This window comes from Mus caroli, chromosome 9, assembly GCF_900094665.2.
Source record: "Mus caroli chromosome 9, CAROLI_EIJ_v1.1, whole genome shotgun sequence".
In the NCBI taxonomy this organism is placed as follows: domain Eukaryota; kingdom Metazoa; phylum Chordata; class Mammalia; order Rodentia; family Muridae; genus Mus; species Mus caroli.
The window spans coordinates 78,651,804-78,676,341 of record NC_034578.1 but is presented as its reverse complement, the minus strand read 5'-3'; the positions used below and the strand labels follow the sequence as shown (position 1 = coordinate 78,676,341).

The window sequence follows — 24,538 nt, the reverse complement described above, 5'->3', positions numbered from 1 at the left end:
CCTCTTTGATTAGTAGATAAAATCCCTTATAATGGACAGAGCCCGGGTAATCTGAAGACCCTGCATGCTGCACTTGAACTTGTGGTAGTCTTTGTAACTAGACCATCACACTTGTGCAGTCTAACCCACGAGGGTCCCAAGGGTCAGGAATGAACTGAACTATTGGACAGCTCATTGGATAATTAGAGAATTTGATGTTACAAGTGGAAAGTACCTTAGTTTCCTAACTATACTCAAAAAGCCTTTTTAAATTCAATTTATACACAAATAATTATAGTAAATAATTAAAATGAACATTAATGTTTCCCAAGTAAGTCTTTAGTGTCTTCGATTTTTTTAGTAGTTTGAAACATAAAGTTCTATAATTACATTATATGCATGTTAGTTTAAATAGGATTTTTCTTTCTACTTGGGAGAAGCTCTTATCATAAAAGTCCTCCACTGAGCTGCGGAATGCTAATCTAGCGGATTCTTGTGGCCCCTGGATTCTCCATCTGGCAATGAATGGTGCTCTGTCAACACCGCTTCTGTAATTCTATCAGCCCTCTCTCTTCTGCCTCCATAATGAACTGTAGTATGAGATTAATGACCCAAACCTATCAAACTATTTTGAACTATCAAAACTATTTTGAAGAAGCATAATCCAATATTCTGAAGTTGCTTAATTTCCCAGAACACGGATCAAAATCCTATCATAACAAAATCCACAACTCGCTCCTCTCTATCATACTGGTGAGAATTTAAAATAGATAATTATTTACAAGAATCAACTCTTACTATGGTATAAGCATCTATAAAAGGGTTAAAACCTTGGCCTTGAAATATAAGTTGGTTTTACCTTTAAGAAGCATTCGCAGGTAAATAGGGAAATTTATTCTCACAAATGATTCACTGGACATTTTGATTATCAAAAAAACTGTCACCAGGTTGAACAGGTAACACTGAAGATTAAAACACGTAAAGAAATGTTCAATACCTGTAGTCATCGGAGAAATGCAAATTAAAATGATTCTGAGATTCCACCTACTACCCATCAGAATGGCTAAGATTAAAATTTCACAAGGATAGCACATGCAGTCAAGGTTGTGGAGCAAGAAGGGACACTCCTTCACTGCTGGTGGGAGTACAAACTTGAACAATCACTCTGGAAAGCAATTTGGCAGTTTCTCAGAAGATTGGAAATAGTTCCACCTCAAGACCCAGCCATACTGTAACTCCTGGGGTATAAACTCAGAAGATGCTCCACCATCCGACAAGGACACCTGCTTAACTATGTTGACAGCAGCTTTATTCGTAATAGCCAGAAACTAGAATAACATAGACCTCAACTGAAGAATGGATATAGAAATGGTGTACTATCTAAACAATGGAATACTACTCTGCCATTAAAAACACAGACATCATAAATTTCGCAGGCAAATGGGTAGAACTAGAAAATATCATCCTGAGTGAAGCAGCCAGGACCCAAAAAGGACATGCACAGTATGTATGCACTTATAAGTGGATATTAGCCATAAAGTACAGGATAACCACACTTCAATCAACAGACCCAAAAGAAGCCAAATAACAAGGAGCACACAAAGGAGGGGGTCAAATCTTTCTCAGACGGGCAAACAAAATAGTTATCAGAGATGGAAGGAGGGAATTGGGTGGAAGAGGAAATGTGGAGGGGATGAGGCAGGGAGAGGAGGTCATACATAGGGAGAGTAGGGTAGAAAGAAGGAAGAGTGGCTGAGGAACAGGTGCAATCTCTAGGACTTGCCAGAGGCCTGGGATGGGAAGAGGCCCCAGGAGGGAAATTCTAGCTGAGATTCCTAGAAATGGGGAACATGGATCCTAAAGTGGCCCCTTCCAGTAGCCTGGTACGACTCCCAGTGGAAAGATAAGGCCAGCAACTCACCCACAAAGCCTTGGACCCAAAATATGCCCTGCCTATGAGAAGTGCAGGGGCAAAGATAGAGCAGAGTCTGAGGGAATGGCCAACCAATGATTGCCCCAAACTGAGATCCATTCCATGGGCTAGAACCAATCCCCAACACTATTCATGATATTCTCTTATGCTTGCAGACAGGAACCTCTGAGAGACACCACTCAACAGCCAATGGAAAGCCAATGGAAAGAGATGCAGAGACTCACGCCCAAACACTAGAAGGAGCACAGGAAGTCTTACAGAGGAGCTGGGATGAATGTGATCTGACAAATTAAAAGTAAAAAATGAACCATGATAGAAAAATATGCACTTATCAAATATCAATATTGGGCCATCAGGGCCCTGGAAATATCAGAACAGTAAGTTATTATGAGACTTTTAATATAACGAGTTCACTAGAGTTTGGACAATGTAATTTTTGGATTAGTTCCAGCTGACAAATTCCCTAATGATTGTTATAGTTTCAGCACATAGTTAGTGTGAAGTGCTCAGCAGACTAACATTTCGTGAAGTTTTACATAAAAGAATCAGGAGCTACTCAAGATTTCAGCTCTGTCTACTTTAATTATTAAAAGGCAGCTCTAAAAGCCTTTCTAGCCGAGGCTGGGTGACGGGAGGGAGGCTGGTAAAGATAAAAAAAAAAAAAAAAAAAACACACTGCCTTTGCAGATTTCTTTTTTCTTTCTATTTCTGCTCCAGTCCCATCAAAACAGCCAACTATCTTTTTTCCCCCCCTTAGGGGCAGGGGAGAAGGGTTAACTAGTCATAGATCGTTAAATCTATGGCCTCTTGCGGCTGTTTTACTGCATTTGCTTTTATGTCCTCATACTCTCCTTCCCTCTTCGCCATTGTCAGAGGGCGTGTCTCCTTTGAATGTCTGCAGAAACAAGCGTGGAAACAATGGATCATAGACATCTTATAAATCCCGAAAAGTGCACACAAATCATGTCCTACGGCGCCATTGGTTTCCACTTCACAGATCCATGGAAGGAAATGCGGGCAGAGGGGTACTACTTATGTGTAGTTTAAAAAATAGTTGAGAAGAATTATCAGTGCCTCTCCTATACACTCCTATTTCATAAGGCGGAATAGGTATTATTCCGAAAAAAAAATATATATATAAAGCCTTAATTCAAGGCATATAAAACATCCGAGGAACTCTATGACTCAAACCCATAAACTGCACAAATTTATATAATTTAAAACCTGTATTCTAGAGATGGCAGAAGCTACACATCATGACATGATGAGACTGCGCAGAACATAGAGTAAAGAAACAGCCAGGAAAAATAGCAGAGCACTCCCCCAGATCAGACAGAGGGAGAGAGACAGCAGCCTTATGAGCATCAGCTAAGCCAGGTCTTCAGCTTTGAAGGATAAAGGACTAGAGGGGAGATAGAGAAGCAGGTCTCCAAGAACACACATGAGGCCTTATCCAAAAAAATACTGCTTTACAAAAAGAAACAAACAAACAAACAAACAAAAACTAACTATGATGCTATACCTGCTTGAACTTTGTTTTTGTATAATCTGAGGAAATGACCCCAATAAACACTCAGGAGCCTACAGAGACACTCTCCTTCTCACTCATTCTTACCTCTGATAATGTGCTGTGCTCCTCTGATATCTCAGGCAGAGAACTACAAATCCCTGCTAGCAACTGGCAGTGTTTCAGGGTCCCTCTCAGAGTATCATTTTTCTAAGTCAACCTAATACCTTCTTTTTCTGCTTGGATTTATGTTTTAAAGCAAACTAGATTACAAATCCAGTTTCACAACCATAAATCATATATTATGAAACAGACGATAAACATTAAACATTAATATATGATAATTGCTCTACACCACTTACAACAGCTAGGGAAGTAGAAACTTCCCTTCCAAAACTTTCTGAGCCAGGTGTAAACAGATAAATGAATAAAAAAAATATAATATACATAGACACACAATGTGCCCACCACAGGCACAAAATGGATTTTTTTTTCAGCTCTAAAATAAAATGAAGCCATGACATTCCTTGTAAAGGAGCAAAAATAATCAGATTTTTAAAAATATTTATATTCTTTCCCACACTCAAGTCTACACTTAAATTTATGTGTGTGTGTGCACACCATGCATATCTGTGACAGAGTACAGGTCCGCAAAGAATAAAATAAACCATGAGCATAAGCTTTTTGGTTGTTTTGTTCTTGTTTTTGTTGGTTTTTTTTTTTTTAAATAAAAAGCCAGTGTCCTTAGTAGATGTGACTGAGATGTTTTGTTTATTTTAGTCAGTTATAGTATTTTTTTTTAGGACATTTACTTGCTGGATATTAAGTTGTTAACTTCATTAGCACAAATTGTACACAACTTCATTACTTTCTTTTTGTGCTCAAAGCATGTTTTCCTCTTTAAAAATCAATTTATTAACAGGAAAAGTAGTAAGTTCATTATGAAATATATGTGTAACACATGTATGACACATATATATTTTCATTATACATTGTTCTATCTTGTCTTCCTTCCTCTATCCTGCTTCAGATTCACTGCCTCTTACCTGTTGTTTTTCCTTTCTCCACCCTACCCAGCCCATCTTTCTGCTACTATGGTACACATATTTTCTTACCATTTAAAAAAAATCTGCCTCCTTCCCTTTCTCAAGGTTCCAAATGAACTGAGAGATTCTTTGAGTCTTTAATTTTTTTAAAAAGAGATTATTAATATTTTCCTTTTTATTATTTAAAATGCATTGTATAATATATTAACTAAAGTTTTATTCCCTCGTTCTGTAAGTCTATAAAACCAAAACAGAACATAAATGAAAGTAGAGGAAATGACAAGTTTTACTTCATCAAAATGTCAATCTTTTGTCCAATAAGTCACCATAAAACCAAGAAAAAGGAACCCATCACCCATCATGTAGGTAATTGCATTCTCAGGAAATACATTTAAGTAAGAGATTAATATTCATAATATCAAAAAATACATATAAATCAATAGGAAAATAAAAACATATTTTAAAAAGTGGCCAGAATATGTGAAAAAGGTATTAATAAAAACAGTATATGAACTCAAAAAAGATAGCCATACTGATGATAGAAAAATGTTCAAGTGATCACTTAATTGTATATAATAAAAATTATCTAAATTAAATATTTATTAATATAATCATATCTAAACAAATTGACATGCTTAAAATCATTTAAGTTATGAAAAATAAAGTAAAACTACACATTTATATAAATAAATTTTGCTTTTAAAATTTCATTAATCGCAGCTTTATGAACTTAATATTAAGATTTTTACTGTCTTAAGATACAGTCATATACAGAACACAAAGGAAAGTATAGATGACAAAATCCAAACTTTAAAATACCCAGACTAATCCTGAACTCAGTGTATGGCCCAGGCACGTCAGGACCTTCCTGCCTTAGCCTCCTCAATATGGAGAATATACAGCAGACAAAGAAAGTAGGAATTGATATAAGAACAAAGTGTTTTCCTATCAAGAGTGGCACTCTGCAGCTGGTCCTAGGCACCAGTGGTGTAAAGTGTCTCCTGTCCTTCCTTGTAAAGATTTAACCTCACAGTAGGGATTTGGTTACATTGGTTTATAATTGTTGTATCATTTTTAATGACTTCCCGTGTGTCTGAAAATGTTATAATATAGTCTCATTTTTAAGATTGAACTCTGGAGTGTTTTAAAATAGTTGCCCAAAGATGGATTCTGAGTAACAAATTCATATAGTTCAGATATTCAAATTCAACCCAACTGCTGAAGGAATCACTTACTCTAAATCTTCCTTTTACAAGAAATGTAAAGACTCATCATTTTAAAAATCATTGTTCTGTCTTCTTCAACAAAAATATTCCCTTCAGTTCCATCTAAGACCACTCAGAACTCATCCTTCCACATATATGCTGATGTACATAGAAAGGTAGTATTTCTCATGTGAACTACCATATCAAAAGCATACACATATTTGAACCATTTTTAAAGGGGCCTCCAAACCCTTTTCACAAAAAGAAGAAGTAAAATGCTTACTAGAACCTACACACTGAAACCCACAATATGCTAAAGCATAAAGCAAAGCCCAGCCCTTCTTGGCAACCTTCTCTAACAGGGTAGCCCGGGGGGCCTTGCCCTGCTCCAAGAGCTGCTAGAACCTGCAAGACCACCAACACCAGTCTGAGATCAAGTATTACCAGCATTATCCTTTCTGCCCACTAGAATTAACCTCCGTGGGGGATGGAGACTACCTTAGCACTCATAAGTGTGTTTAAGTAGGGCGATATACTGAACTAGACCAGCTAGTAGAGAGCCTGAGCCACAGTCCCAAAGCATCAAACTATGTCTTGCATGCTGAATCCAGCTCTTGCCTTTGCTTTCTAAGTGTCTCAGAGCCAGAGCACAATCTCTGTAGCTCCCTTTAAGTGTGTGTGTATGTGTGTGTGTGTGATAGGATTGTGTCTAAATCAGCAATAATTCCTTATTTACAAGTTATGATGAAGCTGTCAAGATGGCTCAAAGGGTGAAGGTATTTGGTGCCAAGCAGTGAGTTAAATCACAGGGACCATATGGTAGGAGAGAACTCCCTCAATTTGCCATCTGACGCCACACCTGTGCTGTTGAGTGTATGAACACACAGAGGAACACATATAAGTGTAAAAACTTTAAGTGACAGTGACACCTGGCAGCAGCAGCAGCAGCAGCAGCACCAACCAGCAGTACTCTTTCTCCTGCTGTCAGGGTTACACTATGACTCTACTTTTCAATCTGAGGAAAAAAGAAAGATTCTAAGAAGTTTCTTAACTATGTTTTGCTTTTCTTTCTCTTTCTTACTTTTTCTTTTCATTTAGCCATTGCAGCCCAGTCATCCCTACCCACTTAACACCAATCAGTAAGCCCAAACCCAAATCATAGCTCTTTGTATAATGTGAAGAACAATTATTCACACCTATTCCCAACTGTTCACTTCCAAGCAATGGTATCTTTTAGCTTAACAAAAGCTCCAATCATGATAATTGTTACTAATTAAGATTTATCCTGAAATCATATTACTGATGAAATCATTTTAATTCTAATATATTTCATAAAAATTTCAAGATATTTTCCTATATTAGCATAAATACATATTATCCCAAAATATATATCCCTCCCCTTTAGATATAAAATGGAATGGAAAATACAGCACATCCATTGGTTATCTTCTGCCCTAACAGTTGTACTTGCAAAGCTTTTGTACTTAGTGATGATAGATTCATAGCATAGTGCTAAAACCTCCCTCGTTATTAAAAACATTTCCAAACACATTAAAAATAACTATGAGTAAGCAGCTATGAGTGTTTTCCAGCACCTTGACCAATTATCATTCTGCAGATTTAAATTCAGAAGCACCTGACAGAGCACTAACGACCTAATGATCGGCAGCATCATTTGATCTTGTTAGACGAGCAAACACTCAACAAGAATTACAGCACGTGTCAATAATTCATAGGTTTAGAGTCAACTCTCTGGGTATGGAAAGTACATCTATCTCTTCTTTTCCCCCTGCATCCAAAGACACCTTTTGACTGTGAAGAAATTCTTTCCTGTTTACTCTGCCAACTAATAGATCAGCTGTTGTAGTGAGACCTTCGCTGAGTTCAGTTGGTTTCTCCCATTAAAGCCAGGCAGTGAGCTATCAGCTGTGCATGACTCTTCACAACACAACAGCTATCGCTTGGGAAACGTTCCTTCCTCACAGTGACCATATCCAGCATAAACCTCATGGAAATAAATGACGTTTTCTGTAGTGGGTTTGACCCAATGCTGATTGTATTCTAATGTCAATTTTCATCCCCAAAGTTGGTCGCACAAGAGTCACTGAGGGACCCTGCCCCCCAGTTAATTCTGATTGGTAAATAAAGATGCCAGTAGCTGGGGAGATAAGACACAGACAGGGTTTAGGTCTCCCGGGCTAGAGACCATGAGAAAGGAGAGAGGAGATCTGCCATGCCAGGAGGGTGTGGAGGAGACTGGAGACACTATGCCTGAGAAGAGTGCAGGACTGAGAGGCATGGTAGCCATGTGATGTAGCCAGGAGAGAGCAGCCCCATTGGGTCACCCTTGGTTGGGGTCCAGAGCAGCCAAAATATAACATAGAGTTAGTAATAACTCAGGATTAACCACATAGAGGTTAAGCAGTGGCCCAGCTACGAACAACTCAGATAAAATAAATAGCAAGATAAATTGTCCCAATTTCAAAGAGTAATCAGAAATGATCTCGAATAGCAGGTGACTTCCTAGCAAAGATGCCTAGAGACTTTCAGGTGTGTGTGTGTCCTTCATTCGGGAACATAAACCATTGAGGCGGGTATTGAACCCACCACTGGGCTCTTATAATATTTATTTCAACAGTTTTCTCACAACTCAAGGAATGTTTCCTAAAACCTGTCCACTGGGGGACAAACAGAAAGTCTAGTGCCTCTAGTACAGTTTCTCAACCTGTGAGTCATGACCCCTTTGTGTGGATCTGATAACCTTTTCGCAGGGGTCACCTAAGACCAGCAGAAAACAAACATTGAATATGTTACAACTCATAGCAATAGGAAGATTACAGTTATGAAGTAGCAATGAAAATAATTTTATGGTTGGGGCATCACCACCACATGAAGGACTGTATTAAAGGGTTACTATATTAGGAAGGTTGAGAACCACTGCCCTGGAGCTTTTGATTTTTGTATTCTCTGCACATCAGCATCTCTGTCTCTCATCTTTTCACTTGTCTTCAGTTACTAGGACCAAAAAACGATAGTAATGTGGAATTATCCAACTATCTAATGCTGTGGTCACTTTCACAGAAGAAACAAAACAAAGAACCTGTAAGATACACTGTCAAATCAAAAACTCAAGATGAAGCACCACAAAGAGACCACTTAAGGAAAAAAGTAGTTGGCATATATTTACCCACTAAACTATGACTTTGGCCCACTAAAACATAAAACTATTCATAAAGTTCCTTTTTATCATAACTAGTATTATAGAGTTTTTGCATTATAATTCTCAACAGCAGAAAACGTGGTACAGGCAACTATTTTGTCAGCCAATAAGTCTGGGTCCCCAGGAATTTAACTGACCAATAAGTATATAAAATTCAAAGACTGAAAGAAAAATTAAAGGTTTCCAAAATTTGTTTTTCTGCTAAGAAAGTGAGCAAGGCGGGCAAGAGAAGGCTTAGCAGGATAAAGGAACCTGCCATGCAAGTCTCTATCAACCTGAGCTCAGGCCCAATTATGTAAATGTGATTGGAGAGATTTGATTACACAAAGCTGTCCACTGATCTACACACACACACACACACACACACATACACAAATTAATTAATAAATAATAATTTACATTGTTATTATTATTAATTTCAAAACCTAGAATGTGAGCAGCATCTCTCCTTGAGCTCTGTGGTGGGCACGGCACCCTAAAAAAGTGAGAGGGCAATTCGCTGATTTATTTAACAAGTATCTGTTGGCCACATACTATATCCCCCAGTCCTTAAAGACTGTGTCAGTGATGGAAACAGGTAGATGATTTAGTGTTTTAATTCATATAGGAGGAGTCACTAGGAAAATAAGCAGAACGTACATATTTCAGATTGTGATAAACAGCTACGAACAAGTCAGGTAAAATAAATAGCAAGATAAAATTGTCCCAATTTCAAAGAGTAATCAGAAATGACCTCAATTAGCAGGTGACTTCCTAGCAAAGATGCCTAGAGATGCTCAGCTAATTCAGAAGGAAATGCAGGCCCAGGAGAGAGGAGCTGGAATGCAGTGGCTAAAATCCATACAGTGTGGAGTACATTGCTTTTCTTGCCCCCTTAAGAATGCTATACCCAGACGGAGCGGCCAGGAACTCAGGAGCACAGCCTCAGAACGTCCTCAAGGCGAAAGGGGAAAAACAGACAGTAAGGATTTTTCCAGAAGCAGAACTCGAGCCAACACGTGGAAATTACAGGGAGACAAATTTCCAATAACCAGACGAATAAGATATCTACTGATAAGAGCTATCCAATAATAGAATGTGCTGCCTTGTGACGTTCTGAAATTCCAATTACTGGAGTTACTCAAGCAGGAGCTGAGCAGCCATCAGCCTAAGATGAGGGCAGATCTCAGCACTGATGTGAAAGTACAGTTTGACCATCATCTTTTTCAATTCTGACTCTGTAATTACAGAAACACCCGAAAAGTGCTATGTAACAGTGCAAAGTTCCAGCTGCGAACGAAGGCCAAAAGTGTGGTTAACGTGCAGGCTCCCCCACTCAAATATTTTGTTTGCTTAGGCACCACAAGCCTGCTTCTTATCTGAAAAATAAGCAAATGGCATAAGCTACCATATAGTCATGATGAATATTAAATGAGATAATTCATATGGAAAATTTAATATAGCACTTGGCTCATGGGAGGAATGTTAATGGTTCAGTTATAATACAGATATGAGTATCTAAGGTTGTTATATAAAATATATACATAATGGGCATAAGTTCATTTCTCTCTGCTTTCAGTTTTTTGCTCAGCCCCAGAAAGAGAGCAATACCCAAAGTTGAATTCTTATAGCATAATTATAACATGACAATACTAAAAGTAGCAGGTATAACAAAAATGTACAGTTTTGTCAGATGCCATCATGTTACACTTCTCTTCAACATGAGGTAAATGTTTTTACATCACATTTTAAAAGGCTGAGTTACCTGTGTAAAACGTATGAAACAGAGTATACCCTTTTAAGCCTTTTGAAACTTTGGTTGCTAGTATATGTCTGTGTGTGATGTATGCGTGTCAGTGCAGGCACACGGCACATTTGTGAGGTCACAGGAAAACACTGTGGAGTTAGCTTGCTAATTCTACCTTTATATGCTTTCTGGTGATAGAACTCAGGTCACTGGGGTCAGTCAACAACCAGCTGAACCATTTTACAGCATCCAGAATGTTCTTACTGGAGCAACTGATAAAATTTCAGAACCTGTCACATGCCTATATTCCTAGCACTGTGAAAGTGGAGACAAGAGGATTCCTGGGGCCTGCTGGCCAGCTAGTCTACCCAAATTGGCAACCCCAGGGCTCACTAAATCATCCTATCTTCAAATGCATACATACATACACACAAATATTACATACATACATACATACATACATACATACATACATACAATAATAAAAGCTGGACAGTGACTGAAGAAGATCTCTGGTCTCCACATGCAAATGCACCTATGTGCACCCACCCACCCACCCCCACATATACACACACATATATGCATACATATATGTGAGATATATATACATATTTATATGCTCACAGATGTAATACTTAATATCCATTTCTCTTTTAAAAACTGAGCAATACTTTCAAGCAAGCGGAGCTTTATTGCACTGTGATCTCCTCTGACGGGTACATCTTTTCAAATTTATCAGCAAGTTCACCTCATTTGAACTTACCACACAGATATGCTCAATGGGTGATATAGTGAATCCTTTTCTATTTAACATTGCTTAATTGATTGACGAACAACTTTCATAACTACAATGTTAAAAGTTGCTTTCGTGAAGCAACAAGAGATCTTAATAACTAGGATGTATCTTTCCTAACAACGATGAGTTAGACATAACTTAATAAAATATCTGTTTTACAATAAATTTCAGAATTTGCAACACTGTTCATCTCTTTTTAGATAGTACTCATTCTAATTCAACAAAAGACATTGCATGCATACAGAAATCCTCAAAAATAATATTTAAAAAAGAGAGAGAGAAAACAGTGTTGGAATGATGGCTCTGTAGTTAAGAGCGCTTTCTTCTCTTTCAGAAGCCCAGAGTTACTGTTCCCAACACCCACATTGGGCAGCTCTCACCCTACCATAACTGCAGCTCCCAGAGATTCAAAGTTCTCCTTGCCTCCAAGGGCATCTACCTAAATACACATGTACACATATACATTTTAAAATCTCTTTTTTAAAAAAGATCAATTTCAGACATGCAAACATGTTTGGATATTGGAGGAAAACTGCAGTATAAAGATAGCGATAAAATGCTATTCACTAGAATCACTAAAGAAAAACACCAGAAATGAGGAGAGATACATGCTACAGAGTCCTTCTCATAACCCCCCCTAAGGAACCAAACTCAGCCACGTAACAGTTACTCACCATCATCATGAGAAAATAAGTACCTTCTTTAAAAAAATTACATAACTTAAATAACAAAGCCAACTATTACTTTCAAATATTTTCTTCAGGGCTGGAGAGAGGACTCAGTGGTTAAGAGCACTGACTGTTCTTCCAAAGGTCCTGAGTTCAAATCCCAGTAACCACATGGTGGCTGACACCATCTGTAATGGGATCCGATGCCCTCTTCTGATGTGTCTGAAGACAGCTACAGTGTACTCATATAAATAAAACAAAAACAAATAGATTTTTACAAATTCTTTGATTTTTTTTTATTTCTGTGCATGTGTGTATGTCTGGGCGGGCATACATCATGTGTTTGTGGCGCTAGGGATAAGGCTCAGATCCTCTCAAAGAGTATGCATGTGGTTTTAAACACGGAGTTAACTCTCCAGTCCTCAAATGAATTATGAATAAGCCCTAGTCAGGGACAAGTATTTTATGTCTGTATTTTAACAACAGAAAACAAAAGCAAAACGGATCTAGAAAGCCTGCCAGTCCTTTCAGATAGTGGCATGTGCCTAAATTAATTTCCCATTACCAAGTTGTTATTCGGAATAAAATGACCTGTTATCTACAGAGAAGAAATAGTAATACAGTTCACTTAAATAAGGAGAACATTTTCCCTTAGAACAAAACACTGATATATCTCCTGATGTTTATTTCTGCAGTGGGAAATATAACATTTTTAGAAAAGGACAGCATGATTTTAAAAAAAGGAAGAGAAAAGTCTTGGGGCTGGGTGCCTATGACTAAGTTGTACAGTCTCTCCTTAGCATATGTAATGCCGTGTGTTAAACCCCACCACCACAAAATGAAAAACGTAAAATAAAAGAGGAGAAAAATAAAGGTTACAATGAATGACAGTTTTTATGATAGAAAGCACTTGAAATAATGCCTATCAACAAAACCGATTCTTCCAATAATGCAGATGTAAAAGAAGCACAAAAAATAGCCTGCCCCAAATCACACAGTATGAAATAAGTATAACAATCTGAGTCCAGAACCTTTAATCTTTCTATTCTGGCTGCCAAGTGAACACTGTAAATTAGCATTTGTGGCACTCACACAGATTTCAGGTATAAGGAGAAGGAACACCAAGATCATGCTATATATATATCATGAGTTCCTAAGAGCATCACATCAGAAGCATGAGCTAGTCGGTCACCTGACAGAATTAGAAATACAGCCCTGCTACACAGACTTGAACAATATTGAAATTTTGATTACTTAAAGATCCACTCTTCGAAGTCCCTATGCTCTGTACTCTGATTATTATTCCCACATCTGCACTTGATGGTAAAACAGCATAAAGTTCACTTTACTAAATCACTCTCCAAGGATTTGAAAAGAGCAATCAAGCGCTCCCTCTGCAGATTCCACACCTATCTCTCCCAGCAGCACAGCTCGGTTCATCAGGCCTGCCTCCTCTGATGATTCTCTGATTTGGAAAAATCCTCTCTCGTGGCATCCAGTACCAAACCTACAATTTAGAATCAGTTAAAACTCCCGAACTCTTTCTCAATTCCATCCAAGAGGATATTAAGCTGTAGGTCAGTTCTGGGCAATAGTTTGGGGAATAAAGAAACATAAGATTGGGAAAATGGGACCTTGAAGGTCAGTTGGCAAAATATGAACTTCCTATACTAGGCAAGAAGATAGCTTGGCCTTCTGAGCAGATCAGTGATCAATCTACGTAGTATCTGAAGAAGTGTATTCAACTTGGTAATAGACGGTGGAGAGATGTTGACACAAGAAAGAAAAGGAATCTAGGAGAGTCAGGGCCAAACAGCACAACTGTGCACAAAGGAGGCCAGAAACTCAGAAGGTTGCGACCAGGTTATACAGGAGGAAAGAAGGAAAGCTCGAATGTGACTCCAACATCAGGTCCATAAAGTGACAGACCCCAGTCAGAAACACATACTAAAAGGACTTGAAAGTAAAAAGGTTTAGAAGAATACAGATAAAATATACACCCACAAAACTTGGCCTTTTAATTTTTCGATTGTTTCCTTAATCCTTTACTGAACCTAAGGTTATTATCCACGAGTGGAAAAATGGGAGGCTGACATATGATTTGATTTCATGCAACAGCCATCTTTTTCAGGACAGGCTGGCAAACCTGGTTTTTGCCTAGTATTGACCATTCTTTTAACAGTGACCTTCAATGAAGGACCAGTTGTTCCATATGCTATCTGCCTTGTGCCTACTGGTATTCACATAATATATATATATATATATATATACATATATTACAAATATGATATACTAGGATATACATATATGCGTGTATATATATATATATATATCCTAGTTGCAATAGATATTATTAATCATCAGATTAATGGATGAAAGTCATGAATGTTTTAAAAGATAAAACTTGCATAATAATGGATTATTTAGGATATAGCTATCAGACAAATACAGTTCTGGGAAGCAGTAATGTTTCCATAACTATGTTAAATATTCTATGCACTGTTATAGAAAAGCAGAATATTAAACAGTCTTATATTGTCAGTAAGCATTCAGAATCAATAATTGGTTGTACCAGACACTAGAGACACAGACGTTCCTTCCCTCTGGGCTTTTAATCTGAAGAGGCGACAATAGAATTAGTAGAATAAGAAAATAAACAAATTACCAACAGAAAATGGATGATAAGCCTCTGGTCAGGTGTGCTATTAGTGAAGAAGGGACAGTACGTTTATCCTGCCATTGTTCTGAGAAGGATGAAACAGTCACCACTGTGGGGTGTGAAATAAGGTTGTGTTGGGTTTTTCATCTTGCAATGGCAGGTATTCCTGTAAGCAGGATGACAGGAAAAGAAGAAGCCTTTGACATACATGTTCTACCATACTAAAAATTAAGAATGTTACATCTCTCTCACCAACCATCAAAATCAGTTTCTAATAAGCTGTTCTATTATTCTATTCATTACAACTAAACTAAAGCATGTGTTAAATATAAGAGGGTTTACTGTCCAGAGTGCTGCCAAGGTGAAAGCAATCTAATCAGAAATGAAATAAGGAATGAATTCACTGAATAAATAAGAAGGCAGAATTGGAAGAGCTGAGAAATATCTGAGAGGCCTATTAAAAATAAATTGGACTTTCATTATAAAGACCAACTAAATTTAATGTTTTATTTAAAGATTCACTTCTAAATATTTCCTTGAAGTCATTTTGATGTTCAAACAAAAAGGGGATACAGTTGTATGTATTTTGTTAAATTTACAAGACGTCAAAGTTATAATAATAAACAGGGCAGAGAATTAATGTTCAGAGAAAATGTGAAGTCCAAAAAATAAATAAACAGACACAAGAGACAATATACAAAATAGATACAACATACAATACAGATGTGTCGTGACATTTACTATAAAACATTTAAATGTAAGTAAAATATAATAAAATATTTGAAATAATGTCCCCTAAAATAATAAACATAAATAGTATACTTTTGATATTTTGAGTGAAAACAAATAAAAATTTATTAATTGGTACTGCAATTTTTAAGATAGATTATCCCATTGATTGAAAGTCTTTAATTATAGCTAAATCTGCGATAGAAGGAAAGACTTAAGTGATTATTAAAGACAACTGTTCATATCATGTGTGGTGCTTGCCTAAGGAGAGCTAAGGAGTGCCCTGCACAGGCCTACAGTCTATCACATCTATGGAGATAAGGGAGAAGGAGAAGTTGCTACTTTTCCTATTTATCTTCCAGGTAAAATGACCCTGACCATCAAGGCTCAATCCAGCATGATCAGACAACATGCTCGAATAGGGATTATGCCTAGGCACCACAATGTCAGACAGAGCTGGCAAATACTGTCAAAAAATAGAATGGCATCTAAACAAGACTTACTCCATCCAAGAAGCCCCACTGAAGAGGTCAGAGACCATAAGGAAGGACTGTGCGCCCATTTCACCAGTCAGGTAGACAACATGTGAAAATGCAAACACTAGTGAGTGCTCTACTGAAGAAGGAGGTCACCCATAGAAGGGTATGATAGAATTGTGGTAGGCAACCTCAATTTGTGATGACAAAAGTTAAATGAGTCACCTTCCAGGACCATTTTGATCCTGAGATGCTAAAAGCAGATCCTAGAAGCAGATGAGTGGCTAGGTGGCTAGAGGTAAGAGCAGTCATCACCTCATGGTCTGAGTTCCATCTTTAGAACCCACACGGAGAGAATTGACCTCTTGTCATGTCCACACATGCACCATGGCTCATGTGCACACCCAAGTGTGTGTGTGTGTGTGTGTGTGTGTGTGTGTGTGAACTTGTTATTTAAGAACAGAGAGAGAGAGAGAGAGAGAGATTAATTATAATAGAGTCAGTGACTTTGGTTAAACTAATTATGCTTTGACAAACAATATGTATCTATGTAAAATGTTAATCCTTTAAGAAAGCCAAGGGTCAGTAGAAAAGCTGGTGGTATCCCAATCTGAGAAATGTGAGTATAGTTTTTAGAGACCATTTCTAACTAACAAGATAACACAGTGACCGAGGATCTAGTAATCACAGCAATAGGAAAGAGGCATCCCTCCATTATCAAAGCCTAAAGGCATGTGAGGAAAAAGATCAGTTAGGAGAACTGCAAGAGAGAGTTGAGGAAGAGGAAGACTTTGATGGGGTCTTGGATCACCTTAAGGCACGTAGGAGGAAGCAGGAATCTGCAGGAGGGAAAGTTCTAAGAGTCTCTGAGAACTGGCTTAGTAGCTGGAGAGACAGGAGGAAGATAAGCATCACAGATGCTAACAAAGCCATACAGAACAGAGGGCAGTCTAGGTAAACCCAAGACTGAGAGAGGGGCTCAAACACATTTCTGAGTAGTCTTTCAATAACACAAAATTTCATTTGTACTGGTAGAGATTCACAAACCTAATGTTTCTTACTGTCATTTTTAGCTACCTCTTTTTTCTTCACTCATCTTCCTCAAATTTGTTCTTTGAAGTACTCAAAGGAAATATCTGATCTATTCAAAGTATTTTAGGTATAGTCCTATCACATAACCTGGAAATCAACTGTACAATGCCTACCTAGGTTAATTTTCAACCAGATAAGCTTGCTAGTTATTGCTTTATTCAACATATGTACCAAGTTAATGCTTACCTATCAGACACTATGCTATAAATGAAGATATAATAGTCAATAAAAATAGTCCATCTCAGCCTTTCTGTAGTATTCAGCTATCAATCATACTTATCTGTAGTACTTCTTATTTACTAGGAAGTCTCAGAGGTGCTGTAAATCAGATATTAAAAAACCATGGCTCACATGTCAAATGAGGGCATCCTGTCTCTATAAAACATGAAACCAAAGAAACATAAAGTGTCCATATTCATTCGATTATGTAAAGCTGCTTTTGCATTAGGACCTCAGAGCTATGTAGAGGCAATATAAATAGTGTAGCCTACAAAGCCTTCAATAGTGACTCTCTGGCAGTATATGAAATGTTTGACAGCCTTTGCTCTAAATAAAATCCAGTGTTTTAATCTGATTTATTTATATTGAAAGACATATGTTGATATGCTGTAACACACACACACACACATCTGGGTGCCCTAGCTGAAAACCATATCACGAGGAGAGCTGGCATTTTACGTAATATTTCAGCTGTTGTTATTTTATTTTCATTTATATTTCCATTGCTAAAACCAGTAACAAAAAAAGTCACATGGATAATACTGATGGCTAAAGGCTTCACTCTCCTCAAGTAATGATGACATTTTGTTATGTTTTATCTAGTCTTCATGCATCACCTTCCTCCACATTAAAGAAGAGCCCCTTTTAAGAAAGATCCTTTTTTTTCTGAATCCACACTAAACAAAATTTGACAGAGGTGATTTCAGGCTATCTTTTAAATTGAAAAATAAAATTGATTGTACAAGCACTTAGCCAACATTCAGTGCTACAATGCCAAATCACGGCAGCAATAGTAATCTTGCTTGCTTGCAGAATGGATGCTTGTTCTCCAATCATTTGACTCAGAAGGCATTAATATTTAAAACAGGAAAGGGGAAGAAAGATACTTTCATTAGCTGTTACCAAAAATTTCTAATAAGTAGTGACAGGCACTATGTTGTTGTGGCTTCTCCAAAGGATGTTAAGAGACTTAGTCAGTGGAGGCTGTGGTTGATCATCGATTTACCACTCCCCAAACCTTTTTTCTTCCCCTAATGGGAATAACTGTACCAGGAATAAAATTAAACGGCCACTAAGTTCATATTTAGTCTTTTTAAAGCAGCAATACTAGGCATGAAGAAGATCCTTACAAAGTCTTGGTTCTTTAAAGTCTTCCCAACCAACCTCACCAGCCTACTGGAAAAATATATTCTAAATGCCCAAGAGTAGAGACTGAGGCCAATATTGTAAAAAGATCCATAAAGAACTTGATGGTAAACAAACAAACATCATCATAGGAAAGGTATGGTTAACATGTTAACAATGATCTACGTTTATCCTATGTGTGAAATTACTCTCCTTGATAGTTACAGGACATATTTCATTCCAGTGTGAGTAGATATAATCTACATTTTTTCCTATTAAGTATCAGAACTGCACTTTGTCATGTTATCTAATTAGTTATTTGATATATATTTTACCTCCATAGTTAGTAAATGCCATTGAACACAATACCTGACTACTAACACAGGATGGGTAGTTAAGACTATTAAGTAACTGATATACCAAGGGGATAAACAGATAAAGGAAACTAGATCCTTAGCTAGATCATGAGAAAACTGCAATTATTCTGTGATATGCATCTCAAAAATAACACCCAGTATCTTTCTGTCCTATATACCATGAACAATGTTCCAAAATTGCATATGAAATCCTTGTTCCTTCTCCATTAACAATCTCTGCTCTTTAGTTCTTTCAGTCTCTTCCTCTGGCTGGGGACTCTTTTAGTTCTTTAGATATCCTCTAGCTGCGAACATAGCTCAGAGATAGGACACTTTTCCAGTCATCTCAAGGCATTTAGCTCCATCCCTAACACAGAAAACAAAAAATAAGGATAAACTCCAATGGATGCTCTTAAAATCTCTCTATTTTATTTTTGAAATTATAATACACTTCTCCCTTCACTTTTCTCCTTCCAGTCTCTGCCATATACCCATCCCCATTCTCCTTCAAATTCATGGCCTAGTGTTTCATTGTTATTTCTTGCATTTATGTGTATATGGCATATGTATTGTATGGTGTGCACGCGCGTGCTCGAGTGTGTGTGTGTGTGTGTGTGTGTGTGTGTGTGTGTGTGTGTATGTGTGTGTGTGTGCTCTTAAATAACAAGTTCAGTCTATGTGGGTCATAGGATCACCAATTGGCTTGCTCCACCCTGGGGAAGATGACCTTTCCCACTTCTAGCTTTCCCCAGTTGTCTCAAGTTCCTTGTTTTGGGGTGAAGCCTCATGGGGTTTTCCTGGTACACTATGGCTTCTACTTTTAAAAATATCATGACACTCAGGATGCTCCTACCATTATACCCCCCATAAGCTCATAGGGAGAGGCACTACTGGGAGGTGTGTCCTTACTGAAGGTGGGATTTAGGGATTCAGAAGCCCAACCCAGACCCAGTGACACTCTCTCTCTGCTAGACCTCTCAGCTACCTCTCCAGCATCATTTCTGCCTGCATGATGCTATGCTCCCCAGCATGATGATAATGGACAAAACCTCTGGACTGTAAGCCTGACCCAATTAAATGTTTTCCTTTATAGGAGTTGCTATGGCCATGGATTCTCTTCACAGCAATAAAACCCTAACTAATACACCATCAGACCTGAAACTCTGTAACTGTTAAAGGAAAAGGAGGTAAGAAATCCACCTTAAGATATATGCATAGGCAAGGATTTGACAGAACCCAAATCATTCATGAACTAAGGTCAGCATCTGTTAATCAGTACAGAATGAGATCAGTGTTTTCAGCACAGATGAGTACAGAGTTACTAGAGACAAGCGACCAGAGATAGTTTGGATAGCTATTTTAGGATTAATATCCAAAGTACACAAAGAACACACACAGACACTAAACAAGCAATTGAATGATGTTATCAATAAATGGGTTAATGAAGTAAATAAATAATTCTCAAAAGATGGAATGCAAATAGTCAACAAACAAACAAAATGTTCAACCTTATTAGGCATCTAAAAATAACAAACCAGAACATACATTATACAGGCTGATCAGGTTGTATTTATATATTTATATACATACATACATGCATGCATAAATACATTACACACACACACTTTTGTGTGTGTGTACAATGTATATATGTATATGTAACAGCAAGGAAAAAGAGGCCACGAATTTGAGTGAGTACAAAGGAGAGCTGTACATGGTAGGTGATGAAGAGAAGACATTTCAGAAAGCAGGGAAATGATGTAATTATGTCGTAATCTCAAAAAGTTTTAAAGTATTTTTTTTGAACTACAGTGAGGCGCTATTTAACCACTGTCAGAATGATAGTCACTAAAACAACAAATAACAGAAGTTATAGTGAAGGAGTGGACAAAAAGGGACCCTCATGTACCCACCTCTGCTCCCATGTAAACTAGTTCAGCCAGTATGGGAGTCAGAGTGGAAGTTCCTCCAAAAATAAACATTGATCCTCTTTCTGACTGAGTTAGATCCCTCCTGAGTATTCACTTAACTGACTCAAGTCAAGTCATAGAAATGCTTGCGCAACAGTGTTTATCAAAGCACTCTTCACAATAATCAAATTTTGGACCGATGCAGTGTTCACAGCAGAGGAAAGGATAAGGAAAATGTGTTACGTATACAGAATGAGATTTATTTTTAACCATAAAGAAGAATAAAAACCATGTATTTGTTGGAAAGTTAATGCAACTGGAGATGATCATTTTAAAGCAATTTAGTCAGCATCTGAAAAACAAGGAGCATGTGTTTTGTCTTATCCATGGTGGTTCCTAGACTTTATAGAGATACAGTCATGTGTATACATATGACATGAAGCAGAAATAAAACTGTCTAGGAGAGCAAAGCATACTAGTGAGAGGGGGCAGGACATGAAAAGGAAGAGTAAAGAGGTATGAAGTGAAGTGTGCTTAGCATAAAATGTACATTTACAAAATCTTTAAAATTATTAGCTTTTTAAAAGGGGAGTTTTCAATACTCCCACAGTACCTGAGTGTTCTTGCCATTGTTACAAGTGACAAAATTGACAAATCCTCAATGCTATTTCTTCCCGTTGCTGGAGCTGACACTCTAAACCTATTCTTAAAACACTTAGTGATGCTGCCCCGATTACACCCCAGTGTCTAAAAACGTACCTACTTTCTCTTCAACGCATTAACATCTTCTGTCTTTATAACCCTTTAGCTTTCTAAATCTCAAATCCTTCAAAACATTACCCACAATACAATCGTTAAGTATGTTTATCTCACGAATGCTTCAAATGATTTGGGTTAATATGCCTATTAAATTGGCGCTGTGACTTTTGGCTTCAAGTATTTTCATACAGCAGAACTTAACATATACCTGCCATTCACAGATATCATGAAACCTAGAATACACTAGACTTCTAATTTCCTTTGATATAATAAACCATGGGATAAATTAATACTATGTTTTTAACAAGACTTCCATAATATTGGTTTCAAATATCTGATTCCAAACATTGCTACTTTCATGAAAAAAAAATTAAAAAAAAAAAATACTCAGTCACAAATCTGTGCTCCTAGTCTTCATGTCCAAATTTTACGACTGAATTGTAAATTTTGTGGTTTACTGACATATACAAAGACATTGTGTTTAACCTAAGGCCCTCACAGAAGCTGTAAGCTATAACAATGGAAAGTAAAATAGTGGATGTTAATTTGTGAATGTCATCTCTGTAGTGATAAGATATACCGAAAATCACATAATTCTAAGCAGGAAAAAGTAATATAAACAAGCCAAAAATGATCAGAATGTATGTAATGAATTTGATAAAAAGTTTGCCAATTGGAAGTAGCCTGATATATTCAGACTTGGTGGTTCACATTTTAATCCTGTCTGAGGCATACATATTGCCATCAGTCTTGAGAGCAGGAGGCAAGGCCACCCTACAAAGTGAAACCTTGTCTCAAAAATCCAAAAGATACAGAAAAAAACAATAATAAATTCCAGTTCATGAAGAATCCAAGTTATGAAATTCTCATGAATTTCATATTTATATTCTGTGAATATCGACATATTAATTTATTTTCTATGGTTCCTGGTGGGATTTTAATCCTCTAAATATGTAATTTGCAGACTATAAAGCTATTCAAGGCTTTATTTAATTCACTTCAAATTATTGACTTTCTGCTACTTTGGACATTCCAGATTCACCAAACCCTCACTGGCTTCTTCCTCTGTAATGGAGCCTCCACTTCTGGCCCTGCTCCTCTGATCTGTTGCATATCTCACCACAACCTAGCTCTTCGAAGGATGATTCTTATCTCTACCTCATGTACCACCACGTGCTTGTCAGATCCCTGAGACAAGAAAACCGCACCCGCCGCACTTTTAACACCCAAACACTTTCTGCTGTTCCTCTGGGTGTGTACTTGCTCAGTAAAAGATCAGATCAACAAGTGCCTAAGGTCCCCCAAAACCATCCTTTTCTCCAGGAAACCTCAGAAACCACCTCTACAGTGAAGCCAGGCTTACACAGACTCTAAGGTGTAGAACACACCACAAAACACACGCTCTGCCCGCCAAAGTTTCTGAGGCTCCAGACGCGATCTACTTATCAGGTAAAGAAATACCCATCCCCACACGTGAGGAGACCTACCTCCGCAAAGGGCGCGACAAGGAACCCCAAGCCACAGCACCTGAGAGCGTGCGCTGCTTGAGGGGACCCAGGGCCCGAGAGTACAGATGCTACACAAGCCTGGGGCTCCTGAGAAGGAAGGACGCCCTCAGGCGGCGGGGGAAGCTCGGGGGCCAGTATTCCGGGCCATGCACGCTGATGCAAGCGCAGCCCGCAGGTAGGCGCCAGAGCCCAGAGCGCCACTCCTCCGGGCTTTCTTCCAGTGCCAATCAAGAGGGAGGCCCGCGGAGACCACAAGTCCCAGAAGCCTCTGCGCCACTCTCCTCGGAGGGGCTGGGGAGGGACTCGGGCGGGCTCGGGCGGGCTCGGCGAGGAGCCGGTAGCCGGTTTGGCTGGACTAGGCAGGTGTTGCCTGCATCTTCCTTTATTCTCCAAAATAATTCTAAATAGTCTAGGACTGCCTGCCTGCCTGAGAGGCTGATTTGGTTTCTAAGGAGAGACTCACGGGACTTGAAAAAAAGGAAAAGTTTCAGTAAAGCTTCTGTTGTGCCAACTCCTGTTCTGTCGGGAAAACAGATTCTTTGGGTTCGTTTGTTGGCTTGTTTCCAAAGATGGTTTTAAAATCTTTGCTTCCTGCGGGAGGAAGCACTATGTTTCTCATTTGTCCACCTGTCATATCTTCATCTGGGATTTTAAGTAAGCTTTGCCTCACGTACTGAAATTTCTCAGAACTTAAAATGCAAAGTAGATTGTAAGCATTCTGAAGTCACTTATGTAGTCTTTACTAACAATGTGCTAATTTGCTAATAGTTAAAGGTTTCAACAATTGTATAGGATAAATTATCAAATATTATATCTGGGGGGGTCTGCACAGCTCATTCTCCTATATAAATGAACCTTTATTAAGGCAAGTGCTTGCATCTAGTCAGTTATTGCAAATGTCTTAGAAATGTTAAGCTTCATTGTTCTATCCATGTGTTTAAGAAAGTCAATAATTTTAACTATAATGTAATTTAATATAGCCCTCGTTAATCTTGCAACAGTGCTTTCATGCAAACCAAACTCGGGTTATCTTAAAAGCCAAGGTGACGAACACTGTGCGAATGCTCTACTGTGCTCACCGCTCTTCTTTGAGTAATGTAAAATCAAACCATCCAAGTTCATTTCGAGATAATGAACAGTCAAGTAGGAGTGATGTAGAAAAGTTGTTTTGTGTTGATAAATAGTATGATATTCTATTTCAATTCCCCTCATACATTTATTGAGAAAATTGAACTGTTACATGCCAGTTACAGCCTGATTACAGGTCAAGACCTGATCACAGCCCCATACAAGACAGAGCACTCAGTCTAATAGTTAAAACAAATGGGTAGCAATTACCAAATAGAGCACAGCCACTGAAATCCTGTAGGAAAGCCCAGAGGCAGTTTTAACTATTTACCACCTAAATTTAAAGACCTAATGATTTCAACAACCTCAATAATGTTCTTTGAACATCTTCAGATGGTTAAAGATGGTTTAGAATACATAGCAGAAAAAAAAACATTTTAAGAAAATTATACAAGTTTTTGACTCACTCATGACTAATGAAACACAAAGTGATCAATCAAATACATGCTCTTTGAATAAAGTAATGGACTCTATTTATGTTTTACATTTAATTCTGA

The 24,538-nt window shown here is 37.9% G+C and overlaps 1 protein-coding gene across 2 annotated transcripts in view; it reads right to left on the bottom strand.

Annotated features, from left to right (window-relative positions):
* Nucleotides 1-23,097, bottom strand: part of Mei4 (meiotic double-stranded break formation protein 4) — a 151,824-nt gene extending 128,727 nt beyond the window's left edge. Inside the window, exon 1 of one of the 2 annotated variants that reach the window (XM_021173376.1) lies at nucleotides 22,893-23,097. The gene's annotated coding sequence lies outside the window, so the exon portion shown is untranslated. The remainder of the gene's footprint in view (nucleotides 1-22,892) is intronic. The other variant, XM_029481941.1, reaches the window with a different exon arrangement.
* Nucleotides 23,098-24,538: the final 1,441 nt, after the last annotated feature.